General features: G+C 41.1%; 1 protein-coding gene across 10 annotated transcripts in view; it reads left to right on the top strand.

Annotated features, from left to right (window-relative positions):
• Positions 1 to 18,585, top strand: part of EYA2 (EYA transcriptional coactivator and phosphatase 2) — a 99,207-nt gene that overhangs the window by 22,959 nt on the left and 57,663 nt on the right. Inside the window, exon 1 of one of the 10 annotated variants that reach the window (XM_054218817.1) lies at positions 10,017 to 10,152. The exons of the other annotated variants lie outside the window; for them this stretch is intronic. The gene's annotated coding sequence lies outside the window, so the exon portion shown is untranslated. Of the gene's footprint in view, positions 1 to 10,016; positions 10,153 to 18,585 lie in introns of those variants that run through there. 10 annotated transcript variants of the gene reach the window in all.

The raw sequence follows: 18,585 nt of genomic DNA, 5'->3' as shown, positions 1-18,585 counted from the left end.
AGAAAAGTTTTCTCAGTGCCTTCCAAGTTTGTTACACCTCTGCCATCCTCCAGCCCTGGAGTGCAAATGCTCGTCAGGCTGCTCTAATGTAAGGAAGGGTAGAGATGGTAGGAGGTGCAGTATTTTTATAGGCCACAGGAAAACCCTGTTTTGAAGAGAGAACTAAACCTCAAGTTCTGCCTACCTGAGTACTCCTGTTGAAAACCGTAGAGCTTTTCTTGGCATGAACCCAAAGTTTTGGTGTAACTGAGGGTAATTTTGCCAGCCTTTATAGAATTTCATTTATACGCTCAGTTATTCATAGATTTATGCAATATTCCTCTAACTCTGTTTTTCCCTTGAATTCACCAAGCTTTGATTTTTGAATTCTAAAACCAATTAGCAGTATTGCCCGTGCATTGCACTCTCAAATATATACTTAATTGAAGTTTCCATACAGCTAAGGATAATGTTTATACCACTGCTTCTCTGATGTTATCTCCTCTTCCCTTTAACAAATAAACATAAACATACACTATGGGGAACAGAAAAAAAGTGTTATACTACTAAATCATGCCAGTTTTCAGTTGCTGGGTGTTGCCTGCAAATTCAGTGCTATAGCAGTGCAAAAGACCAACAACCATTCTGTATCTAGGTATTTGATAAACTGACTTGTAAGTAGCCTTTATTTGGCTATTTTCTTTGACTACACTTTTGTATTAACCAAAATTGAGTGCTTCCACTAAGAATCAATGCAACTAACTTCAGCAACCTGGAGAAGAATGTATTTCAGGTGTTGCCATACATTACATTAGTCCAGAGACCACCGCTACTCATTTTGTGTTCTGGTGTAAGTCAGAGAACTACTGTGGGTGTAGTCAGCTAATGACTAAACCCACGGTATAAATCTGCTGTGCTTCAAGACAGCTGTTAGATTAGTTCTCTCAATTCTTTTGCTGTGCCAGTGGATGCCAGCAAGTTCCAAATGTAAATGCTTTTTAATGCTTCGTACAGCACTGGACACATTTTATAGAGCTGAGTTGGAGATATGCTATGTTGTGCTTAATAAACTACTCTTTAAAATAGCCATGATTCAGCTGCTTGTATGGAAAAATCTATGCTTAGCTTTAAGAAAAATCTTAACTCTTATTGCTGTGGGTGTCAGGCTGTTGCTTTTAGAACTTGGATTTTTGCTTGAGGTGCGTGTACATGCTTTTCAGAGTATTTGTTTCACGTATTTACTGGCAAAGTGGTATGTGACAGGACAAGGAAAAAGTTGTTAACCTTTCCCCACCAAGTCAGCAACTTGAGTTCTTATAGACAGTCCTATGATAGAGGGAAATAGATGGAGTGTAATTCTAGCAGAAACTTGTTTTGTTTGTTTATAAATTGTACTGAAAGATTTTGTGTGTCTGTTTTTGTGGTTTGTTTTTTTTTTTAATCCGAGGCACAGAAAGGAACAGGGATTGTATTTTTCAGAAGTACTCCATAGCATTTTAAAAGGCTTTTCTCAGGCCCATGTCCCACAAGCTTTTTTTACTTTTATATGTCACATTCTTCTGGTTTTGCGTTGTTTTCTCACTGATTTTTGTCTCTCTCAGCTTCTACTATACTGACACGTGCATGTTAAGGGAAGTAGTTCCTAGACCAGTTCTAGAGCGAGAAGTTCTGGTACAGGCTCTCCTCTTTGTGAAAGCTTGCAGTTTGGGATCTTTGTAGCACCCATTTACTCTGCAATATCTATTGCTGAAAATGCACCCTGTTAACCTTCAAGAACTATGTTAGAGGCGAAAGATGCAGGATTTTAAGATGTTAGTTGAGCCCCGATGCTAGTTTGCAAAGAGAAGCTAAACTAAGTAAAGCTAGTTGTCTTAATTGTGGTATTTCAATTCCATGCTTAAATTTGCAGCTGAACTGTTTGGATTCAGTTGCTGGGCTCCTAAAGAATCAAAATCCCACAAGCAGGCACACAGGCAGCCTTTGTGATGACAGCCTGTAAAACCAGCAGCTGTCCAGGGGTTAGCGGATTGGTTATGCTTAATGTGAACCATGGCAGGACATGTGCTAACAGAAGATGCATGACATACCTAGCACCTATTGCTCCAGGGTAGAAACAGACCAACTGGAGGAGAATGACTGGGGTAGAAGAGTTACCCAGACAGATGTGAATTAAAGGGAGAATTTAGCCATGCAAAAGTTGGGTGTAGGAAGGAGGAGAGATGTTATGTGGTCTAGGAGAAAATAGGAATGTGAGACTTAAGCTTCTGTTCTGTATTGACAACTGCAGGCAGTATCTGCTCTCTGCATTGTCAGAAGAGCAGAGAAAGGTTGTGAAGTAGTAAGGAAAAGTCAGAAGTATGCCAGTTTCATGGCATTTTTAGTAGGTGTAGGTTTACTTTTCTGTCTTTGGCATTTGTATAGTTTTCTCCCTCATGCCCTTGTGTTGATTTACCTGAGTGCAACACGTTATCTTCATGGTTTTGAGCTCAGTGTGCTCAGATGTGGAAAAATGCAGTAATCCCTACTTTACAGAGAAAGGAAGTAGAGGCAAGCAGATTAAATATGAGTTTGGCTTTGTAAAATGCTGCAGCAACAGGAAACCTGTGGCTGACGCAGAACTGAATCCAAGTCTCCCTAATGAGAGCCCTAGCCACTGGACTGTGGCATCAAATTTGCCATTTCTGACAATTCAACTTGAGAAAAAAGTATTTTTTCCCTAATTGCAGTTTTATTGGTGTTAGTATTTTAAAGCAGCTCTATACATTAATTTCCCTGAACTACTAATTAGTTCTGTAGTACTGTAGTTTGTCTGAGCTCAAACCCCTTTACTCCTGTATATGCAGTAATAAAAAAAAGAAAAACTGAAATTAGGTACACTCTCCTTTTTATCTCTTTTTTTTTTTTTTTTTTAATCTCACTAGAGTTACCAGGACTACTTTTTTAGGAAGAAGGAAAAGAGATGAGCTGCTGTATTTCCTTTGGAAGCCGAACACTGCATTCAGATATTTTGCACAGTTTTTTGGGGTGGTTTTGTTTGTTGGGTTTTTTTGGTAGCTCATTGCTGCAAACAGTGGGGGTCAGCAAGAGCATCTTTGCATGCTGCTTATGAGTGAATTAGTCATATCTGTGCCATCCTGTAGTAGCTGGAGGGAGGAAATTATTTTGATTCTTTTGTCTGTTGTAGAATTTATTCCATAAAAGTGTCAGAGATAAACTGTGCTGAAGGCGGTGAGCTGAAGTTAATCCAATGTCAGGAAATGCATCAACTGTTGAACAGGCTGTCGGGGTACTCTTTTAGGCTGTGAAGGGGTGAGGGCCTTTGAAGTCCCATGCATGCGAGAGAAATTTGCCTTTAAGCTAGGGATATTGAGGATCAAATATGAGTTTTCAGTCTAAGGCGATCACCTTCTTAATGGCACATGTAAGTTTGTTCTCAAATATCCAAGAAGCTAAAGTTGGCTTTTACTTGCAGCTGGATTTACTAATCTGTGCAGATGATAAAACTCTTTTCTTAGATTATTTGAATTAATTCTAGGTAGCTACCATTTTCTTTACCTGCAAGAAATTTTCTTGAGCTGCCTTGCAGTCCTGTAAATGAAGCAGTCATCTCTGTTGCTGTTTTGAATCCCAGCACTCTTGTATTTACAGCAGTCCCCTAATTCAGCATTGTGCTTGAGCGGTCGCTGTTGACAGGCGGCCTTAGAGGTGACGAGCTGTATTGCAGAGTAGCTTCTTGAGAGTTGGACTGGTGATCCCAAGGGTAAGTGGTATATAACATGATAGGAGGAAACCGCTCATTAGTGAAACAAAGTGGGCTTTAAGATGCTAGTTTTGTCATTGAAACTGTAAGCATCTTCCAGTAAAAGATACCGTGGTTTGTGGTCATTTGAAGTTGTCCTCAGTTTTGTTTAAAGAATTTGAAGCCATCAGAGAAAAAGTTATATCTTAATAATCAGATCCGATTTGTTTCAGTTTGTTTAATTTTGGGGGATGGCGGGGAAAAAAAGGTCAAGTTTTCACCTATAAACCAATTCTTGCTTTTCATCTGTGCCTAAGTAAGTTGCAACAGGAGGCTGTAAATTTTATGTGCCTCCACACACAAAGACTGTGTTGGATATACCATTAGGATTGCTTGTCAGTACTGTTTATGAAAGTGCGTGGTTACTATCGAGGATCAGATAAATCACTTGAAATCTGCTTTGAATGTTCTTACATTCTTTAGTGTTAACCAGATTGGCAAAAAGCTTTTATGGCACCACACATGCTTCTGACTTTTATCTGCGTGGTGGAGGTGGTGCCTTGTTTGAGAGTTGGTGCTTATAGAGTTTTAAAATTTGGGGAAACTTGGGATGGAGTATGGAGTTTTTCTGCTAGAGGTAATGAGTTGTTTGTTTTTTTTAAAAAAGTAGCAATTGAAAAATGGTGCTATTACATGGCTGTCTAGGTTTCTATGTGAAATAGGCTGGTGGCATCTGTCCAGTTGCAGGCAGATGTCTACATCTCAAATTATCAAACACTTATAAAGCAGAGAAAATCAGCCCATGCTCTTTCAGTTCAAGCCGGGAGAGAGGGATACAATGAAGAAAATTTGCATTTCTCTTCTCCATTCCATCTGCATTTAAAAAAGGAAAATAAGCATACGCATCTCTATCCAGAGCACTGCTCCAACATCATTGGGTAGGAGCAAATTCCCTCTCAGGAAAGCATAACTGAAAAGTATTGGAAAGAGAAATTTGTTGAGACAGATGTGTTGTTGTATGGATCAAGAATTTTTCTTTGAATAATGTAGTGGAACTTGCAGTCGTGCACAGAGATTTTCCTGGCTAATAGGTAGCTGGCTGGTGGTTTTTGTAGGCTCCGTTTGGTATGATGGACATATGAAAGGCACTGTTACGTTACATTTTGGTCCCTGCTACTTCCCTTAACTTTGACACGCTGTTGTAAAACTTTTTAGTTTTCATATATAAGTAGGTGCTAGATTAAGTGGTTAGCTAATCGGCGTCTTTGTTCCAGTAACAAAACCATGGTTTCTTTCACCACTTTTCCATTTACTGCTCTGTATGCTGTTTATGGCAGCAATGGCAAACCCTTTCAGTGTGTCTGCCAAATTTATTTTAAAGATCGCAGTGTTTGGTGCCAACCCTAATCTCTCTTGGTGCCAAACTTGGCTCCAGCAGCAGTAGCTCTACATTGTTAGTCTTGTGCAACAGTTGCATTACATCATGGTGAAAGGAGGAAAAGGGATTTTAAAAATTCCAGTTATTCAAATGCAATAGTCACAGGGGGGAAAAACAAGATGGAAAACAAAACTCCTGCAGTTCAAATGTCAGTGTCCCTCTGTACTTTGGCAAGTCATTTGAGGCCTGTTTAATATCATAAAATGGCACTTTCAGGAAATGTTTTTTTTATCAGATCAGACTTTGCAAAGGAAAACAAAGATGTTTGTGTGAATGGCATTGGGTTTGTGCATTTGTCATTTGGTATTTCACTTCCATGCTGCCCTGTGGTATATCAGTCACTGAATGGCAGGGTCTCCGCAAAGGCGCTCTGTAACTCTTCCTTGTTTGATAATGTCCTCTGGTCATGCCTGTAAAAATCCCTTCCCTCTGTCTTGAAAATAAACCTGATGTGAACAGCTTTGGGATCTTGGGCCCAGGTTAGCTTTCACCTGGGCTTAAAGATAAAGCTTCAGACTATTGTCCCACCAAAACTCTTGGGAAATCAGACCTCAGCCCACCTGAACCCACGAAGTGAATCAAACTGTCCCATTTGTTACTTCTGTGTTGTTATTTTAACCTGACTCTCAAATATCCACAAAAATAAAATATTAATGGAATAAATATCAAGGAAAACACCATGTGAACATTTGCTCTGAGTAAACTCCTTCTCCCTTTGGCCCTTTCCACATACAAATTGGCCGAAGTGACAAATCAAAGTGCAGTTGTTGCTCAAGCATTGCTTTTGATTAGTTGTCTTTTTTTTTTCTCCTGACATACCTAAGATGTGTAGCGATTAATTATGTTACTTTGCTCGCTGCTGTTGTACTGTAGCTCTCTAAAATGAGAAGTCTGCTCCACTTAACTTTAATCTATAAACTGCCATCGTCGGCCTGTCTCCTGATTCAGAATATCCCTTTTGAACCTTCCAGCTAGAGATACAGGAACAAAAAAATTTACAATTTGTTATTCCTGCTGAAAGTTGTAACCAACTTTCACTAAAGAAATAAGAGTTACTCTGACGGTAAATATTACACCTTTCACACAGATTCTTGAAGACCTTAACCTAAACCTTTCAAGTTAAATAAACCTTTAACAGCCCTGTAAAAGGGAATGGGTAAAGGAGGTGTGCTGTGTATGGCCAATGAGTTAGTGTCAGAGCTGGGAATGAAAACCTTTGGCTTCCTGGCTGTAACCTCTAGAAAACATTTCCTTCTGCAGATAAATTATTTGAGATCAATAGTCATTAATAATGACACTTGATTTTTATTTTATTAAGAGTCAAAACAGGGGGGAAAGATGGTTTTAATTATATCAGTGAACAAGAGGAGGGAAGGATAACTTCTTGAGGTTTAGCTGAGTGATAGCCTTTCTTCCAAGACCACCCTCTGCTCTTTTCAAACAAAGACAAAGGATTGTGATTAAGTGAATGTCAGAAGTTTATAAATTTGATTTATTTAACCACAATATTTACCAAATCCAGACTGGTAACCTGACTTAGTTCAAATCAAAACAGGGAAGGTATATCAGAGTACAGTTGGATTTTATAATTCAGGAGCAAATCAGCTGTACATTCAGGCCATGCAGTTGGAAAGCAGCTTCAGGGTTTTATGGTAATGGACAAGAACCTGCATTCGTAGTATTCTTCATAGCAACTGCATTAATGCTTCTACAAGGTTTGCCTGCAGCGTTTATGAAGAAGAGTGTGTTAAGCAGGATCAAAATGAGGGAAGCAGCTCTTTTTACATTATTAGGCTAACTAGTTTGACTAAACATGTTTGAAGGTGGTCCAGACAGAACTTCACTGTTGATCACAGAATGGTGTAAACTTTGTGAATCTGATATTTCAGTAAAATGTAGCACTTATAGAATAGTTTTATTCAGAAGTCTCATAGTTCCTGCCTTACTGATAAGGAGAGCAAGGCAGGAGGATTGAAGTGTGGCTTTCCCTAGCAAGAGCACACAGGCCTCTTGACTTTATTAAATGTGCTGTCCCAATTTTGCAGAACTGGGACAAGAGAGTCCTTCCCACCTGTGCAGTGTTGAGCCTCAGGGTGAATCCATCGCCCTGGCAGGCAAACTGCCCTTGGACTGGGTAGCAGGGCTTGTGTCCCACTGCTGCCACAGACATGCTCAATCACAATTGCTTGGGAACCACAAGTTCTAATTTAGTGATGTTTTAATTAGGACCACAGGAAGGAAAATCCAAAATGAAAAAGAAAACCCCGTTCCCTTCCGCCCCCCCGCCCCAAAAAACCCTAACCCCAAAATCTATTGGGCAAAGAGAGGCAGTTAGGGAAGCCAACTTGGCTTGGGCAGGGTGGAGGGTGTTAGGTTTTTTTATTCTCCCTCATGTGTAGTAATGGACTACCACAAAGATGATTTTTTTTTTTTTTTTCAAATATGAGGAGCTGAGGAATGATTGAGAGGCTACTTAAATTGCAGACTATGAGACCAAGCCAAAGCAGTGCAGATTTTTCAGATGCATCATTACATTATATTATACTTCCAGTTTCTTAAGAAAGTGTCTTCAGTTTTAGAGAGCCCACAAGCTTTGTTACATTTCCTTCTGGTATGTATGACATCAGTTGCATTTAGGACAATGAGTCTGGCATTTTTGTTTTCCCTCATCAAGATACTTCATAAATAGATGAAACAGTGTACTAAAGATATAAAACATGAGGCATTTGTTGCTTTTGCATCCTTGAGAATGATCTTCCTTGGTTTATTCCTGCAGACAGATGAGATAGTCTTCCCTTCCTTCACTGGGGGTGGAAAGAGAGGAGAAGAGAGTCCCAATCAAAGAAAGGTGCTTTCAGCCTTCTATACGTGCAACAGATCTTCCTCTTTGCTGTCTTCTCTGGTCAGAGAAAACCTGACTTGGGGGATTTAACCAAGGAGAGGATATGTCGTTCTCACTCCAGCCTCACCTGTACTGTTATACTAGACTTCTCCCTCACATCCAAGGTCCTGTTACTCACGTTTCATAGTTCTTTTCCCATATCTCTTCTTGAATTATTATTCCCTGAATGCCAGTCCTTTACAGGCTGAGAATGGAGGTGCTGACACAGGCCTGTTATAAAGGGGCGGCCTTACCTTTCTCACTGGGTTGTTGGAGCCATTACAGGACTCTGACAGGTTTAAGGAGTAAATCAAAAGGGTGAAGAAATTCTCATAGTCTGGGAATGGAGAGCTTTTGGACCAGAAATGAGTGAGAGAACATGCCCTGAAGGACAGCTCTCGTGCCTCACCTCCTCCTTGGCTGTCTCATGTTCAGGATGGTCATTATTCATCAGCATGGATATTGATACCACAGTGGTGTAACAGATTTCACCTGAAGATTTCAGAGTACTTTCCAGACCCTAAAAAGAGCTTAATCTACAGTTTATACTGTATTTCCTGGTTTTATGGAGGCCTTAATGTAGTCCTGAGAAACTTGCCCAGTCCATTAGTGACAGAGCTTGGGAGCAAAACTAGAATTGCAATTCTCGGTTGTCTCCTTCAACAATTACACTCAATTCTCCCTAGCTGGTGTCAGACTCAGCCTTGTGACAACATGCACCTTTGTACTGCACCACATTGCTGTTTGTAGGGGCAGCTGCCAGCTGCACAGCATCTAAGGCCAGAGTGCACATGGGTAGCTGAGGCTGCATATGGTGTCCTTCTGGTAGAGCTTGGTCAGGGCCTTCTAAGAGAGTCTGGATTATTCCATCCACCGTGTTTTCCCTGAATCATTCACATGATGTAGCTGCAAAAGTAAATATGATTGGTGAAGATAATCAGGACAGTGCAAACTGTGGGTCAATGCATGTTTTGGTCACACCAGAGTTAGCATAGGCCTATGTCTCCTATCTGTCCACAAATGGATGCTTTTGCAGGACAGTTTTTAGTAGTATCTTGCCTGTGGATAATGTGGATGCTAATGTGCTCAAAACACCTAAGAAAATTTTTCTAAAATCTCCTGCTGTTGATGCAGTAGTGGTAGCAGTGCTGTCTGGTGTGGCCCAGTCACAGGGGAAAAAACAGAGTGCTTTCTGTATTGGAAGAACTCAGTAGAAGCTGCTTTGTGTTACTTCAAAACGAACTGCAGCCCTAGTGAATATTTTTTGGGGTTTGGGTTTTTTTTGGGTTTTTTGTTTGGTTTTTTTTGATGGTGCTGTTTATTTAGTACAGCTGTACCTGGAGGTCCCGCTGAGAGTAGGACCCTATTGCACTGGTCAATGCTTCGTGTGTACGGAAGAGGAACGCTTGTCCTGCAGTCTGCAGCCTCTGTAGGGAAGGCAACAAATGTCAGAAAGCACAGTGCTGGTACAAAGGACTTGCCCACGGATCATCTGAGTTACCAGGGGCAGAGCGGGGAGAAAACCCCAGGTTTCAGACCAGAGCTTGGTCTGCTATTTCGCTATGGCAGAACTTATTTGTTCTCACTCTGTCCTCTGTGAGAACTGTCCCCATGTGAGCACCACCTTTTCCCGCACACAATTACTTGCACATTTCATTAAGAGTGTTACTGCTCAACTATTGTGGGCAAGTATTTTCTGGTATTTTTCTGTGGAAACTTCATGAATGATGCATTGCTGCCCTTTAAATCAGGAGTTCTTCCTTAGGATCTGGCTGGTATAAATGTTTATGGGTAACCATGCACGTTTAAATCCACAACAAAGTGAAGCCATCCATCTGCAGAGAAAGGCAGCTGCCAGCGCTCCCCTCCCCAAGGTAAAGCCATCCAGCACTAAACTTCCTGGAAAATATTTCCCTTTGGCACTCGTTCCAGCTAATGGCCAACTTTCACTGCGTGAAACTGTCTTCGTTTCTCTTGGTGTTAAGAGACTATCCAGCTCCTCTCTTCCTTTGACTGCTAAGTAGCAGAAGGAAAAATGAAGTTGCTGCTAATGTCGAGCTCTAACCGAAACAGAGTGGAAAGATCCTGAGTGGCTCAAAACAGGTTGTGTTCGCGGTGAGAGAATTAGTGTTGCCCGATAACTCATGGATGTGTTCAGCTAGCAGTCATAGCTGCCATAGCAGCTCTCTGCTGCTTCAGGCCTGTCTGGCGATAGCTTTTGTGTGCTGTTTGCATGATGCTTTCCCACTGGGGCCAGCTGTGACTTTTGATGACTTCTTTGTCTTGTCTGGCTGCATTGAATATAGCTTTACACAGATTATTACCTGAAAATATGTTTTCTCATGCCATGCTGCAACTTGGCTGCTGGAGTCTGGGCAGGTGTACCCAAGCTCCACGGGTGGGAAAGGAAAGCTCTGTTTTCCACTTGTGATTTTTTCACTACTTTTTGAAGCAGGTGGTTCTGTGATGTTTAATGCTTTAATGTCTCTACTTCATCTTGCTCTGGTAGAGCTGAAGTAGTTTCTGGGTGCTTAATTTTGCTTGTGTAATTGCTTTATGTTACAATGTATTAATATGAATGTTTTACAAAATAAGGACCCAGCTCTGCAGACACACGCACACACACACACCGGTGTTCATTCCTGAGAATGAATTTTCTGCTGATAAGACCTGGCGCGCTTAGGGGATCTGAATAGGAAAAGGTTTAATGGCATTTAAAAGCTTGTGAAAGTCAAAGAGAAATCTGGAAACTGAAAGTGATTATATATATGTGCTTGTGTGTAGGCATATATATGTATGTATACACATACAATTTTATTTTTCAAATGACTGTAGGCTATAAGCTCATAGCATTTCTTTACCAACTTAGTCTGTTCTGTGTGGTACTTGATTGTCCACAGTAAGACAGCTGAGTGATTTTAATTTTTGGGAAATAATTTTTGGCAAATCTTTTTGCAAATGTTGCTCCATTTAGCAAACCAGTTCAATAGACAAAAAAAAGGCATTCTGAAAAATTCAGCTTCCTCATTTTTGATTTATTTTAAGTGAAATACTAGTGTTGAAATTAATTTTAAGAAACTCAGTGATTCAAGGCATTTATTTAATGTATTTCCTGGTTAGGCTGCCAGATTGAAAGTATGTGGCGCAAACCCCATCATTAGCTCACTTCAGAATTTCAAGCTACCTTTCAGAGTGTGCATTCATAACACTGAAGGTAGTTCGGTTTGTTTGTTTTTGTGTGCACTGAATCCCCTTTACCTTGGATTGCTCAAGCAGAAAATGTTGATGCTTCCCCTGGTCTGTCTATCTTCAATCTCTTCCCAAGTTAATTGCAGGAAGTGCGGGGGGGGATCACAGCCCAGCCCGGCCCGGCCCACCTCTTTCTTCTCGGTATTGCTTTGTGTCTGCACTGTGTAGACTGGGGAAAGAGCACCTGGGGAAGGGAGTAGTGAAGCCTTGCTAGGAGTAGGAAGAGCATTTATTTATATAAAGACAGCCTGCTTCTTTTAAATCAACAGGTCTGAGACAAGAAAGAAACAGCATGTTAAAAAAAAAAAAAATTATTGAAAAGCAGTCTAGAATAGCAGGTGATGAAGCCTGGTGAAGCAAGCCAATGCTTCTGGAAATTCAGGTCTTCCAGAGAAACAAGGTGTGCAATTTTTGCCAGTCCCAAGCAATCAAAAATCTTAAGACAGGCTTTCCTCAAAAAAAAAAAAAAAAAAAAAAAAAAAGGTAAAGTTGGCCCAAAAAATTCATGAGACAGGATTTTTCATCTGATTTTTACTGTCTGGTCTATGGGTTAGAGCAAGACGGAAAACATCCAGTGAAAGTAAAGTTTCAATCAAAAAGACTGTCTCATTTAAAAAAACAAAACAAAAAACCCATGTGGGGAAGGATTTTAAAGCTGTTGGAATACTTTGGGTATTTTTAAACAATAGTGGTTTCAGAAGTGTGACAGAAATGGTCTATTTTGTTATTTTCTCAGTTATTTTTCTTATAATTGTTTACAATTAACACATTTAAAAAAGAAAAAGTCATTTGAATATCTTAATGTAAACCCAAACGAAATTTTTTCTTTCGTGAAGTGAGTCATTTTAGATGTACGTGGTATTAATATGGAAAAGGAAGGGGTATTTTTCTTTGTGAAAAGTTTTCCATTTGACTACTGTATTAACAAACCTATTTGTGATCTGGATCTTACTTGTGTGCTTGTGCTCTTATTTCAAGTTTTGGGGTGGTTGTTTTTGTGTTGTTTTTGTTTTGTTTTGGTTTTGTTTAAATTGAAGCACTATGTGTGTATCTCTCTTACTTTGTTAAAGTTGTAGCTTTTTCTAACGTAACCTTATAGCCAACTATTCCAGTGCTGGACTAAACAACAGATGAATGTTTCAGAAGACCAACAGTAAGATTTAAAAACCGGGTGACAAGACGTACACAAGGGGAGTGATGAGGGGATGCCAAGAAGCACAGCTCAGACTGCTGTCCTGTGGCCCAGGAGGGCTTGGGTGTCCCTGCATGCTCCGTGTGCTGCCTGTGCCCACCTTCCTCTGAGCCACACAAAGGCGCTGCTTGGATGGGGCTTTCTCCCCAGCTCTATCACAAAGCAAGCGGCATCCTGCTTCAGCTGAAATTAAGATTTTCCTTGCTGTGGGCTCAAGTTTAGCCCGCACACCTCCCAGCTCCTTCGTGGACTCACCTACTTTTTTTTTTTTTCTCATCTCTTGTACTTGACTCAGTCTGATCACCAGTTGCAAGAAGGGTTAGTTGTGTGCCTGTCATTTGGAGCAGCCTCACTACCACCTCATTTAATTTCTGATTTCAGTCTGATGTGCTTTGTCCCTTCCCTATCTATCACATAACTCTTCTCGTGTTCTTCTTGGTGTAATCTTTAGCCTGAGATATTCTGTGATGTAGCATAATGCAACAATGTACCCCCACCCTCAGATGCTGTGCTACAAGCCATACCACCATGACTCCTCCTACTTATTGTATCTGGAATAGACTGGGCAATGATAAATCCAGACAAGTACTGCTGCTTTTATTGTCCAGTTACGTCAGCGAAAGGCAGCTCCCAGGAATATAAACAGCCTGAGGCATGCTGCCCTGCAGGTCACCTTGAAAGGATATCTTGTCATCACGGCTGTAATGTCAGTCTTGTACATGAGCATTTATGCCAGCTCAGGTTTAACTTTATGTCTGTTCAAGCCTTTCCTGCATACGTCCATCGGATGTACTTGTGAATGAGCTAAGATTCATTATAAGAGAAAACAGCGTTGTGGTTTTTACCTGCTGAAGCATTTTTGAGTTCTTGAAATGGAAGGAACAAAGGATCTATTATAGATGGAGAGAAAACATCCTAACAGCATGAGGAGGGGAATGTACTGACAGAGGAAACAAAATTACTTTCCTCTGCTTTTGAAATGTGTGGAAATAGCCAAAATCTTCAGTATGGGAGATTCCCTATTATTATACCACCTGGAGGGTGGCTGCAAGATAATAGCATTTTCCCTGCTTAGGAATTATTCCTTATTTTTTCGCAGGAGCAGAGTAAAATGGGGAGCGTAATTTTGCAAGCAGTTGGTCCTGGCAAAGCTGGCTAAGCTGCCATGTTTCCCAAAAATTAAAACAGTAGAAGTCTTAATTCCTAATGAAAATTAATGAGACATAGCAGGTACTTTTGAAAATTTTACCCATGTGGAAAAAAATTACAACAAATCCTGTATTTCCTAGGAATGAAGGAAAGAAAAACGTTTTAGGATTGGAGGGTTTTTTGTTTATTTGTTTTCTTTGAATTGAAGATTGAGAAATCCATCTTCACACCTTTTTTGAAGTTACCTTTTAGTAATTAATTTCTGAAACAGAGCGGGGAATCAAACTGTCTTCTTTTTTATGAGAAGTAGCACTGGAGTCATACAGTTGCAGATTTCTACTTGGTAATCTGCAAAATTTTTTGGGAAGAATAAAGGTGAAAGCAGTTGATCAAGTAATTAAAACCAGATAAAGTCATGGAAGCAAGACAAAAATGTTACTCTTGCAATTAGACTGCAATCTCTGTCTCTACTCCTCCCCTTCCCAGCAAAGCTAAAAGCAGAGGACTTGGCTTGTACCACTCCTGCCTAGGGCTCTGTGTTGGCATATGCATACGTTTAGGAAGATCTAGTGGTTTAAGCTTGTATTTGGCCTCTAGCCAGATACGAGTGAAAATTCTTGAGAAGATGATCGCATGGGGTTGTTGCAGGGAGAGTAATTTCTAGATTTGCCTCTCCCCTCATGGACGAACTTTCTTTGCAATTTCTTACTCCCATAAAGTAACTTGTCTTTTGCATTGTATCTTTTGCATTGTAGGATCTGGCAGGTTTTTCCCAAGGGCAGGGGTCCTGTCTTCCGTTTCTCACCTACTTCATTCTGCAGGGCTCCTAACTCATTAATTCATCCACATATGGCAGATGCAGAGCCCATTCTCCTTATTTTTTCCACAGCCATGCTAGCTTTTTTCCCCCCATACTGTCTTTTACTCCCAGTATGTCCTTTCTGAGCTGTACCATCAACCTCCTGTTGTTCAAATACTCTCCTACTGACTGCTGTCATTACGAGACAAATGCTCTGCTCTTCCTTGCACACATTCCCTCTGAAATCTTTTCATCACTTGGCCATTGAGTTTACCCTGGTACTACTTACTACCCAGGTGTCGTCTTTACTGAAAATGCCCTGGAAGTGCTCTTTCAAACATTTGTTCCACTTCAGGTACTTGCATGTGTTGAAGCCAGAATACTAGCTTCTCACCCCAGAAATGGAGTAGAGACAAGTGAAATACACAGACTCCCAGGAACAAATTCACTGCTTCCACAGTGAGGATGGAAATGCCCATGGCTTTAGTGTGTTTCTGGGGGGGTTGTTAAGAACAAGTTAGAGCAAACTGAGAGATGCTTTATATTATACCTGAGCAGCAGAGGTCCAACCTTTGGAAGGAGTATCCTTCATCTCTTTCAGCTGTGCTGAGCGGAGCAGTGGTGTGGTTGCATCTGCCCACAATGCCATGGTGGTTTCCTGTTTCATCCATTTAAAATACTATCCATCAAGTTCTCATCACCATCAGTACCCAGAGCACCTTGTTGACTCAGTCTGCATGCTGGGTCCAGCTTCAGCATTGCACTTACGCCCATCTTTGAGTACTTTGCTGGGAAGAGATAGTATTGAAGTTTGATCTTCAGCACACGTTTGAGTGTTTTGAGTTGGGATCTGGAATCACTGCCTTCAAAACATCATTGTAAAAGATTACGTGGTTTGTAGGTTACCCCAACACCTCGATCAAAGATTTGAGACCTTAAAATGTTTAATTTGGCATTCCTAGCTCCAGAATGCTGAAAAATAATTTTCTTTTTTTCATTCCTAAACATTAGTGAAGAGAAAAGTTTCTGCTCTTGGCAGAGATTTTGCAGGATAACTTTCAGTGCAAAATATTGGGTTTTGAGTAGGGGATACTAATGGAAAAGCTGAGCACCAAATTCACACAAGGTGGTTCTTAATTGTAGAAGCCAAAAGCTCTTCCAGATGTCTGTCAGCCCAACATGCTAGATGCTGCCATCGCTGGTTTTAATAAAAGCTCATATTTAGCAAACTTTATTACTGATTTACTGTATGTTACTTAAGCCAGAAAATGTTTTTGCTCTAAAAAGCAAGCAAACAAAGATCTGATATTTTCATCGGTTGCACTCCAGCATGTCATTTAGTGTTAAATACCATCCCGCTCCCATTATTTTATTGAAGATTTTCTGTAGATTGCCATCATTAAAACTGGATTTTCAGAAACTCTTGTGAAGAGGTACATAAGCGAGAAATGCACATGAACAAATTGGTAAATGGTGCATGCAAAACAAGCAAAGCCACTAACAACGCAAACGCATACGTGACATGTGCAACCAGACATTTCTGTGAAGAGTTACCTGTTTGTACATGCAACTAATACATACTCTATAGAAAAATGGAAGCTGAAAGAAACCCAGGAGAATGTTATAGAACAAATACAGGGAAGCGTGGTGTGACTTTGTGAATACAAAAGTGAACAGAACAAAACCAGTAGAAAAATCATCAGTCAAGAGAGTAGGTAATGAAATCTCTGAACAATGATGTAATTAAAGTGCATTAATCATTCTAAAGGATCATTTCCCTTTAAACATCTGCTCCCATTCACTTGGCAACAGTCTGGGCAGTGTCATGAATGATGGGGTTTTGGATTATGCTGAAGGGCATGTGTTATCTGAGAAACAATGTAGAACATCCCTAGCCTGACAGGATCTGAGACAGCAGTGCTTTTCCTCGATTCAGGTATAGCATTAAGGAAATAAGGAGGAAAAAAATCAGACATTGCTTATAGTGGAGAGGAAAACCTGATATAAACCTGAACCCTGCCTTCTCGGCCATGCAAACAAAATTTAATTTGGTGTCAATGGATTCAAGTACAGTGATTTCTCTGGGAAAAGAGCCCCTGCCCAGCATGCTGTTTTTAAGAGATCCTTAGAGCCATAGTTGCTTGTAGGAGAGACCTTGTTCCTCCCCACTGAGAAATAAGCACGACAAAAGCTTTCCTGACCCCCTTCTCTGCAGCAAGCTGGCTGTGCCAGGGAAAGAGTGAGATTAGCTGTTTCAGGAAAAAAATCTCTTTTTCCTCTGGCATAAGCAAAGTGTGCAGAAGGGCCATAACCATCCCATACTACCTGACAGTCTGTGGCTCCGAGGCATCTGCCTGCGTCCCCTGTGCCTGAGACTGCCTGTGAAGCAGATGCATGTGTGCTTTGGTAAAAGCCTCTTTCTGCAGGTGCCAGCTCAGAGCATAACTTGCTCCAGTGCTATTAGGACTGAACTTCTCGTGGGCTGTGTTTTGATTAGAGTTAGGTCAGGAGTACTGGATTGCTGTTTTGGATCTGCCATTAGACTGAATCACGTAAGGAGGAATTTTTACAGCTAGGGACTGTTTTTTGTTTCCTTACACAAATCTGACTCCTTGTGGCATTTCCATGTGTGGGCACAATTGGTGGCCTGTGTGCACCTGCATTTTTCCTTCTGTCTTGCTCTGCTTTAGTGTCTGTGTGTAAGGCAGGGAGGGGGAGGCAGAAGTTGTGTTCGTCTTAAAGGGACACATCTGAAGGTAGAGCCCTGTGAGGCCCACTAGCAACAAAGATCTTCCAGCTACAAAGCACCACTGATTTTTATGCTAGTCTTGTTTTCTTAGCAGATCTATGACACACAGCAGCTAGGGAGCTCAGACCACACAAGTGTGGGATTCAGAGTACTGTAGTTCTACCCCATCGGTCCTTTACTGCTGACTTAAGGTCTTCTCCATGGCACATAATGCCGTAAAAGCCTTTACTAGCCTCTGGACTTAAGGCTACATTGGTGATGAAAATGCACATGCCCATATGGATTTCCAAGGGAGGCAAATAAGAGGAGCCCAGATCCCTGTTTGGAGAAAGGACGACTGGGGCTGTGGAGGTTGTTCATGGTTATGCTACTTCAAACCCATTTTTTGGCAGTTCTGCAAATTCACAGAGGATGGATGCTTTTTGTGCCTGGGCAGAGTGCCTTCCCAGCTGTTAGGTGGGAAAAGTGAAAATTAACTCAGCTTTGGTCTTTGCTGTTCAGTTACAGGTGAAATACTTCATCTGGTTTGTTTCTGTTCGTAACAATACTTACCCTCCCCCACAGGGACTTGTGGGCTTTGTAAAAGTGATTGGAGAGGTTCATATAAAAAGTATGTGGTTTATTGTTCTCTGTTTCTCAAAGCTGGTAAAATCATACAGTGGTATTTAAACAGAAGATCAAAACAAACCCCTTTGCTTCTCACAGAAGTGCATAGATTAGTATTGCAGAAGCCTAGTGTTGAGATTTCAGGTTTATGCGCTGTTGTCTTTAGTTTCATGATGTTTTAGGTGTGCTATGGATTGCTACTGGACTGTTGCTGCCTTGCCATCTGCTGCCTTTATAGTCCAGCTCAGATAGGTCCCAGCCTGCGAGCAGGGGTGTGCCGGCCACCTTTGCAGGTAGTGTGTTTGATGCTGAGCAGAAAGGGGAGCCCATGCAGGCTGCAGCCAAGTGCCTTGGATCCGCTCACCACCACATGCCCTCTCTCCCATCTGCTTTTGCCCAGGCCCTGCTCTGTTCAAGAGCACAGTTACGCATTTCCCTAATAGCCCTAATTCCCCCCAGTAGCCTCCAGGGAACTGAAGTTTATGGGACATACTCTATATGGCTGCAGAAAGTGAAGAAGGATGGTGCATCTTTGAGTCCTCCTCTTTTCATCATTTGTTCTGGACCAAAAGCTGCAAAATATATTGATGTTGTCTTAGAAAATTTAGAAAATTGTAGAAGACCTATTTGCGGTCTTCACGGCATTGCGTGTATTTTAAAAAAATACAATTAATTGACAAATTTAGCTTCAGATTTTCTTTGGCCAGTGGGTTCTTTGCAGTTCCAGCTGCAGGCATTGGTTGCACAGGAAACAAGGGCAGAACATCATGGGGGTAAAGGTATCCAGGAAACCTGCCTTGCATA

Source organism: Rissa tridactyla, chromosome 12, assembly GCF_028500815.1.
Source record: "Rissa tridactyla isolate bRisTri1 chromosome 12, bRisTri1.patW.cur.20221130, whole genome shotgun sequence".
NCBI lineage: Eukaryota > Metazoa > Chordata > Aves > Charadriiformes > Laridae > Rissa > Rissa tridactyla.
Note: the sequence above shows the minus strand (reverse complement) of the source record. Positions and strands in the feature narration are given on the sequence as shown.